Source organism: Hippocampus bargibanti, linkage group LG10 (assembly GCF_051943395.1).
Source record: "Hippocampus bargibanti isolate YZ-2025 linkage group LG10, ASM5194339v1, whole genome shotgun sequence".
In the NCBI taxonomy this organism is placed as follows: Eukaryota; Metazoa; Chordata; class Actinopteri; order Syngnathiformes; family Syngnathidae; genus Hippocampus; species Hippocampus bargibanti.
In genome coordinates this window covers 6,484,562-6,491,859 of record NC_142743.1, presented here as the reverse complement: position 1 = coordinate 6,491,859, position 7,298 = coordinate 6,484,562, and the positions used below count along the sequence as shown (strand labels likewise).

The 7,298-nt window shown below is 48.5% G+C and overlaps 1 pseudogene; it reads left to right on the top strand.

Moving 5' to 3' along the window:
• The first annotated feature begins 591 nt into the window (after nucleotides 1-591).
• Nucleotides 592-5,046, top strand: LOC148892229 (uncharacterized; annotated as a pseudogene).
• Nucleotides 5,047-7,298: the final 2,252 nt, after the last annotated feature.

Here is a 7,298-nt window from a genome sequence, read left to right as displayed (position 1 = left end):
GCATACATGTTTACAATCATTAAAGAATTATATGTGCCATTTTGAGGCAACATTGGGGGAACATCTCTCACCCCAAAAAAAAGGGAGCTAATGGCCAGCTCCGTTTCTTATATGGCGCTTGGCTGCCCTCTTTTGGCGGCTTTTGTTTAATGCAGTTCGGCGCAGGATCGGATATATTGATAGTCCCGGTTATATCGATATTTTTTCGGACTCCTTTGAATATCGATATAACGAGACTTTACTGTACTTGAGGTTTTATTTTTCTTGTCATTGTGACTGTGAATGTTCCTTGAGAGTGTTGAAAGGTGCTTATGAATACAATTATGATTATTATGATTATTATGATTATTATGATTATCATGATTATCATGATTATTATGATTATTATGATTATTATAATTATTATGATCATGACACCTATCCATGGGTCGTCACCTTACCGTGGTGGAGGGTTTTGTGTGTCCCAATGATCCTAGGTGCTAGGTTGTCTGGGGCTTTATGCCCCTGGTAAGGTCACCCATGGCAAACAGGTCCTGGGTGAGGGACCAGACAAAGTACGAATCAGAAGACCCCATATGAAGAAAAACACCAATGGATTTTGTTTTCCCTTGCCCGGACGCGGGTCACCGGGGCCCCTCTGTGGAGCCAGGCCTGGAGATGGGGCTCGTTGGCGAGCGCCTGGTGGCCAGGACTACACCCATGGGGCCCGGTCGGGCTCAGTCCGAAGAGGAAACGTGGGTCCCCCTTCTCAAGGGCTCACCACCCATGGGATGGGCCAGAGGGGTCGGGTGCATTGTTAGCTGGGCGGCAGCCAAAGGCAGGGACCCTGGCGGTCCGACCCTCGACTGCAGAAGCTAGCTCTTGGGACGTGGAATGTCACCTCTCTTACAGGGAAAGAGTCCGAGCTGGTGCACGAGGTCGAAAAGTTCCAACTAGAGATAGTTGGGCTTGCTTGCACACACAGCCTGGGTTCCGGTACCAGCCCTCTCGAAAGGGGTTGGACTCGCTTCCACTCTGGAGTTGCCCACGTTCAGAGGCGTAGAGCAGGTGTCGGCATACTTATTGCCACCCGGCTCGCCGCCGTACATTGGGATTCATCCCGGTAGACGAAAGGGTTGCTTCCCTCCACCTTCGAGTGGTGGGACAGGTTCTGAGTTCAGTGTACCCATCCTTTTTGGAGACTTTAGGGGGTGTACTGGACAGCACTCCCCTGCTTTGTTCTGCTGGGCGATTTCAATGCTCATGTGGGCAATGACAGTGATGAGAACAGGAGTGGTGTTTTGTTATTGGACTTTTGTGCTAGACACGGATTGTCTATAACAAACACTTTAGTCAAACATAAGGGTTTACATATGTGCACGTGGCACCCGGACACCCTTGGTCGCAGTTCGATGATTGACTCTATAGTTGTATCATCGGATTTGCGGCCTCATGTTTTGGACACTCGAGTCAAGAGAGGGGCGGAGCTGTCAACTGATCATCATCTGATTGTGAGTAGGCTCCGTTGGTGGGGGAAGAGGCTAGTCCGACCTGGCAGACCCAAACGTGTTGTGAGTGTTTGTTGGGAACGTCTGGCGGAATCCCCTGTCAGAAGGAGTTTCAACTCCCACCTCCGGCAGAATTTCACACATGTCCCAGGGGAGGTGGGGGACATTGAGTCCGAATGGACCATGTTCCGTACCTCCCTTGCTGAGGCGGCAAATCAGAGGTGTGGCTGTAAGGTGGTTGGTGCCTGGACACCAGTAGTAAGGGATGCCGTACAGCTGAAGAAGGAGTCCTACCGGGCCTAGAAAGCCTGTGGTACCCCTGAGACAGCTGACAGGTATCGATTAGCCAAGCGGAATGCAGTCTTGATGGTCGCCGAGGGAAAAACACGGGCAAGGGAAGAGTTCAGTGAGGACATGGAAGCCGACTGCCGGGCCGCTTCGAGGAAATTCTGGTCCACCATCCAGCGTCTCAGGAGGGGAAAGCAGTGCACCACTAACACTGTGTACAGTGAGGATGGGGTGCTGCTGACCTCGACTTGAGACGTCGTGAACCGGTGGGCAGAGTACTTCGAAGACCTCCTCAACTCCACCAACATGCTTTCCTTGGAGGAAGCAGTGTCTGGGGACTCCAAGGTGGGCTCTCCGATCTCTGTGGCTGAAGTCACCGAGGTGGTTAAAAAGCTCCGCGGTGGCAACGCCTCGGGGGTGGATGAGATCCGACCGGAGTTCCTCAAGGCTCTGGATGTTGTGGGGCTGTTCTGGCTGACATGCCTCTGCAATATTGCGTGGTCATTGGGGAGAGTGCCTCTGGATTGGCAGACTGGGTGGTGGTCCCTCTTTTTAAAAAAAGGGACCGGAGGGTGTGTTCCAACTCCAGAGGGATTCCACTCCTCAGCCTCCCTGGAAAGGTCTATTCAGGGGTTTTAGAGGGGCGGGTCCGTCGGAAAGTCGAGCCTGAGATTGAGGAAGAACAGTGTGGTTTTCGTCCCGGCCGCGGAACAGTGGACCAGCTCTACACCCTCAGCAGGGTCCTTGAGGGTGCATGGGTATTCGCCCAACCAGTCTACATGTGCTTTGTGGACTTGGAGAAAACGTTTGGCCGTGTCCCTCGTCGATTTCTGTGAAGGGTGCTTCGGGAGTATGGGGTACAGGAATGCCTGATACGGGCCGTTCGGTCCCTATACGACCGATGTCAGAGTCTGGTTCGCAATGCCGGCAATAAGTCGGAATCGTTTCCAGTGAGGGTTGGGCTCCGCCAAGGCTGCCCTTTGTCACCGATTCTGTTCATAACCTTTATGGACAGAATTTCTAGGCGCAGCCGAAGCGTTGAAGGTTTCCGTTTTGGTGGCCTCAGTATAGAATCTCTGCTTTTTGCAGATGATGTGGGACTGTTGGGGCCTTCAAGTGGAGCTCTCCAACTTTCTCTTGAGCGTTTCACAGCCGAATGTCAAGCGGCTGGGATGAGAATAAGCACCGCCAAATCTGAGACAATGGTTCTCTGTCGGAAAAGGGTGGAGTGCCCTCTCCGGGTCCGGGAGGAGATTTTGCCTCAAGTGGAGGAGTTTAGGTATCTGGGTGTCTTGTTCACGAATGAGGGTGTAAGGGAGCGAGAGGTCGACAGGATGATCGGTGTGGCGTCTGTTGTGATGCGGACATTGTACCGATCTGTCGTGGTGAAGAAAGAGCCGAGCCAAAAAGCAAAGCTCTCAATTTACCGGTCGATCTACGTCCCAACCCTCATCTATGGTCACGAGCTGTGGGTTGTGTCTGAAAGAATGTGATCCCGGATTAGACCTCTTCAAAATTGACCTTTTTCTTCAAACATGGAGAGTTATGTTATTCCCATTCTCCAAGGTCTAAATTAGCTAAATATACCAGTTATTGTGATCATGGACCTTGGCTATGCCTGCCTCAAGAGCCATGTAATTTTATTGTTGACATTTTTTTAAAACGCTGCAAAATTTGGGATATTATATCCTTATTTTTATTGTAGCTTTCCAGAGGTTGATGTTATAGCATTGAAAGTGGTACCAAATGAAGGCTAATAAAACTTTCTTGAATTTGGTGGTAAGTACAATAAAACACATGAACACCTGTGCAAATTTTAGCTAATTTTAATGCACAAACAGCTGGGACACTACAAAACATCAGTTTGGTAGTATGATAGCAGTGCACTGACACATATATTGTATAAGAAACTGTCAGATAGGATGTTACTAATACATGTATTGTCACTTGTTCAATGTGACTTTTTTGAAACTGTCAATTTTTTTCCTCTGGTACTCCACAACTTGTAGTAAGCAGCTTCATTGCTCTGGGTCAGTTGTGATCTGAGTTGCAAAGTCACTCATTAATTTCACGCCTCTCTCAGCCACATCATTGGTCACTTTCACTGACCTCAAAAACTTCTATGCATTCCTGTAGCTGTCATTGACTTCCCAGGTGTCAGCAGGAGTAGTGCGCCAGTCACATATCACTCGAAGAGCATCAAACAGAAAGTGAGACTCTGGCCCTACCAGGTCTGTGAGAACTGTAGCTGCCTTGATGACAGGAAACACTGGCTTGTCTTTCCTGTAACTCACAGGTTTCTCTGTTTCTGAAAGCTTGACTGCGAGCTTCTCTTTTGCAGACTTGGTCATGCTGGCATATGAACTGAACAAGGTGAATGGCACTCGTTTCTGGGTCAGATACCAGCGGTGGTTGTTCATTTTCTTGAGAACAGAGGTTGCCAGTTCATTAATCATACTGCTTGTATTGCAGCATGTTCTTCATAAGCTGGAGGTCATGGATAGGTGCATCAGCTGCATAGGTGGTCATCACCCAGTGGCTGGTGTAGAATGAGGCCAGGAACTTGTTCATCCTCTCCAGCTTGAAGATAGTGTTCGTGTTGTATTTTAGTTCCTTGGAAAACATGAGCATCTTCATACAGTAAATGTTCCTGGCCATCCAGCGGGCTTGGTGAATGGCACCTGGCTTGACCCAGTGGATACCTCGAGGACGTTCCTCACCAAGCAGGATCAGACACAGCTCTGCCACCTCTCTGTAATCTGCCCTCGAACTTGCTTCCTCAAGGAAATTGCTTAAGAATGCGATTGTGCTTGTCTTCTTCTTTGTCTTCTTCTGTTTCAAGTCTTGTTCAACTAGGCCCAGAACTCTTGGGCAGTCCTTAATCAACTTGTCCCACTTCTCTTTCACATTGCTGAACATTGGGTTGTCAGGACCTTGCTAAACACAGCCTCCCATACACTTCCAATTATTACCTCTGATATGTGATGGCGACAAGCGAAGTAGAATGCCTTTTTGCCTAGTTTTTCTTCAATAAGCTTCGCTGCACCCTTGTTGATGCCACTGTTGCTTGCTGTGGTATCAAACACCAAGCCTACAATGTTGTCTGTGAGACCCCATGTTTCTATCAGTTCCAATGTAGCATTACACTGTTGGATTTCTGTGTTTGTATGAAGGGCACACCAAGCATCTTCCCTTCTTCATACTGTGGAGTACCAGAGACGAGCACTGCAAGACTTTCCACAGGGTATCTTTCACCAAGAACATCCCGTAGTGATAATAAATTATATACATGCATTAAGAGTAACATTTTTGAGATAAAGTTATGTATTATATGATGGCATCCTTTCCAAGCATAAAAAATATATGTTTGTGCATTAAGATTAATTAAAATTAACACAGGTGTTCATGTGTTTACTACCATATGCAAGAAAATAGCTTTCATTTGGTACCACTTTCAATGCTTTAGCATCAACCTCTGGAAAGCTACAATGAAAATAAGGACATACTATCCCAAATTTTGCAGAGTTTTTGAAAAACGTAAACAATAAAATAACATGGCTCTTGAGGCAGGCATAGCCAAGGTCCATGATCACAATAATTGGTATATTTAGCTAATTTAGACCTTGGAGAATGGGAATAATATCAGTCTCCATATGTTTGAAGAAAAAGGTCAATTTTAAAGAGGTCGAGATGCAAGCGGCCGAAATGAGCTTTCTCCCCGGGGTGTCCGGGCTCTCCCTTAGAGATAAGGTGAGAAGCTCGGTCATCCGTGAGGGGCTCAAAGTCGAGCCCCTTCTCCTCCACATCGAGAGGAGCCCGATGAGGTGGCTCGGGCATCTGATTAGGATGCCCCCAGGACGCCTCCGTGGTGAGGTGTTCCGAGCATGCCCCACTGGCAGGAGACCCCGGGGACGACCCAGGACACGCTGGAGAGACTATGTCTCCCATCTGGCCTGGGAACGCCTCGGGATCCGCCAGGACGAGCTAGAAGAAGTGGCTGGGGAGAGAGAATTCTGGGCTTCCCTACTGAAGCTGCTGCCCCCGCGACCCGACCTCGGATAAGCGGCAGAAGATGGATGGATGGAGGATGAGGACGATGACGGTGATGATGATGATAATTATTAATTATTATTATTATTATTATTAATTATTATTTATTTCCTCTGTTATGATGATGAGGTGATACCAGAGCAATGGGACAATCAGGCCAGTTGTAGACCCCATAATCAGGCAGGACAATAGAGGCAATCAGTCAGGATAATAGAAGTAATCAGTGTAGCCTCAGGGAATAGTCCTGTGCTCCCCCAACCTGAGAGCAGGGACCTACCGTATTTTCACGACCAAAGAGCGCACCGTGTGAAAAGGCGCAGTCTCATTTATGTGTGCCAATTTCTGTATTTAACACACACATTGGGCGCACCGGATGAAAGGACACAAGTTTTATATATCGGTACATATCCTCTACTGCCATACGGGCGTCCGCCTTACCACAACATACAGGCGTATTTAAAAAACAGATCGGGAGCAAAACTGAGTTTGGTAGTACTTTATTTATTAATGACAAAGTAAGAACATTTTGTAATCATCGCTCAATAGGCGTCGGCATGGTAAAAACAAGCACATTACCGGTAACAGAATCGAACAGTTGCGCTAAATCCAACATGGCAGGTTCGCTTTCCTCACTGTCAGTTACTTTCTGTGCCGTGCGGCTCCTCGGAAATAATGCCGGCTTTTCCGAAAGCTCGAACCACCGTGCCAGCAGACACGTTAGCCCAAGCATCCACAATCCATTTGCAAACTGTGGCATAACTCGCCCGGCGCTGCCTACCACTCTTCGTGAAGCTGTGGTCTCCTTCGGTCATCCATCGCTCCCACGCCGCTCGCAGCCTCACTTTGAACGGCCGGTTCACACCGATGTCCATCGGTTGGAGTTCCTTGGTCAACCCACCCGGAATCACAGCAACCGTTCACTTTCTGCTTCACATTGTCTGTGAGATGCGCTCGCATAGAGTCACAAATCAGAAGTCACAAATCAGAAGTTTCTCTCCGTTCGCATGGCAGCCAAGCACAACAGTAAACGAAGCCTTTTCGTACCCCGTTGTGCGTATCGCTACCGTGCTGGTTCCCTTCTTCTCCACCGTGTGACTCACCGGGATGTCGAAAGTTAGCGGTACCTCGTCCATGTTGGTGATGTGGCTCGGCTGGATGCGCTTGTCGGCGATGTGCTTCTCGCAGTAGGACCGGAAGTTCGCCAACTTTTCTGAATAATCCGCAACCGTAGTTCTGGTCCGATGGAAAAATGGCACAGTTTCATAAAACGCCAGCACCAAGACGGACCTCCTCGGAAATGTTCAATTTTCATTTCCTCCGCTAGCGTTACTGCTCTGAGTCGGATGGTGACAGAAAACTCAGCTGAGTCTTCTTCACCTGTCAGAGTTCGTTCTCCAGCTTCCTCCACTTGCGAACCATCGACTCGTTATCTTTATATTCTCTCGCGGCGGCTCGATTCCCATGCTCCTCGGC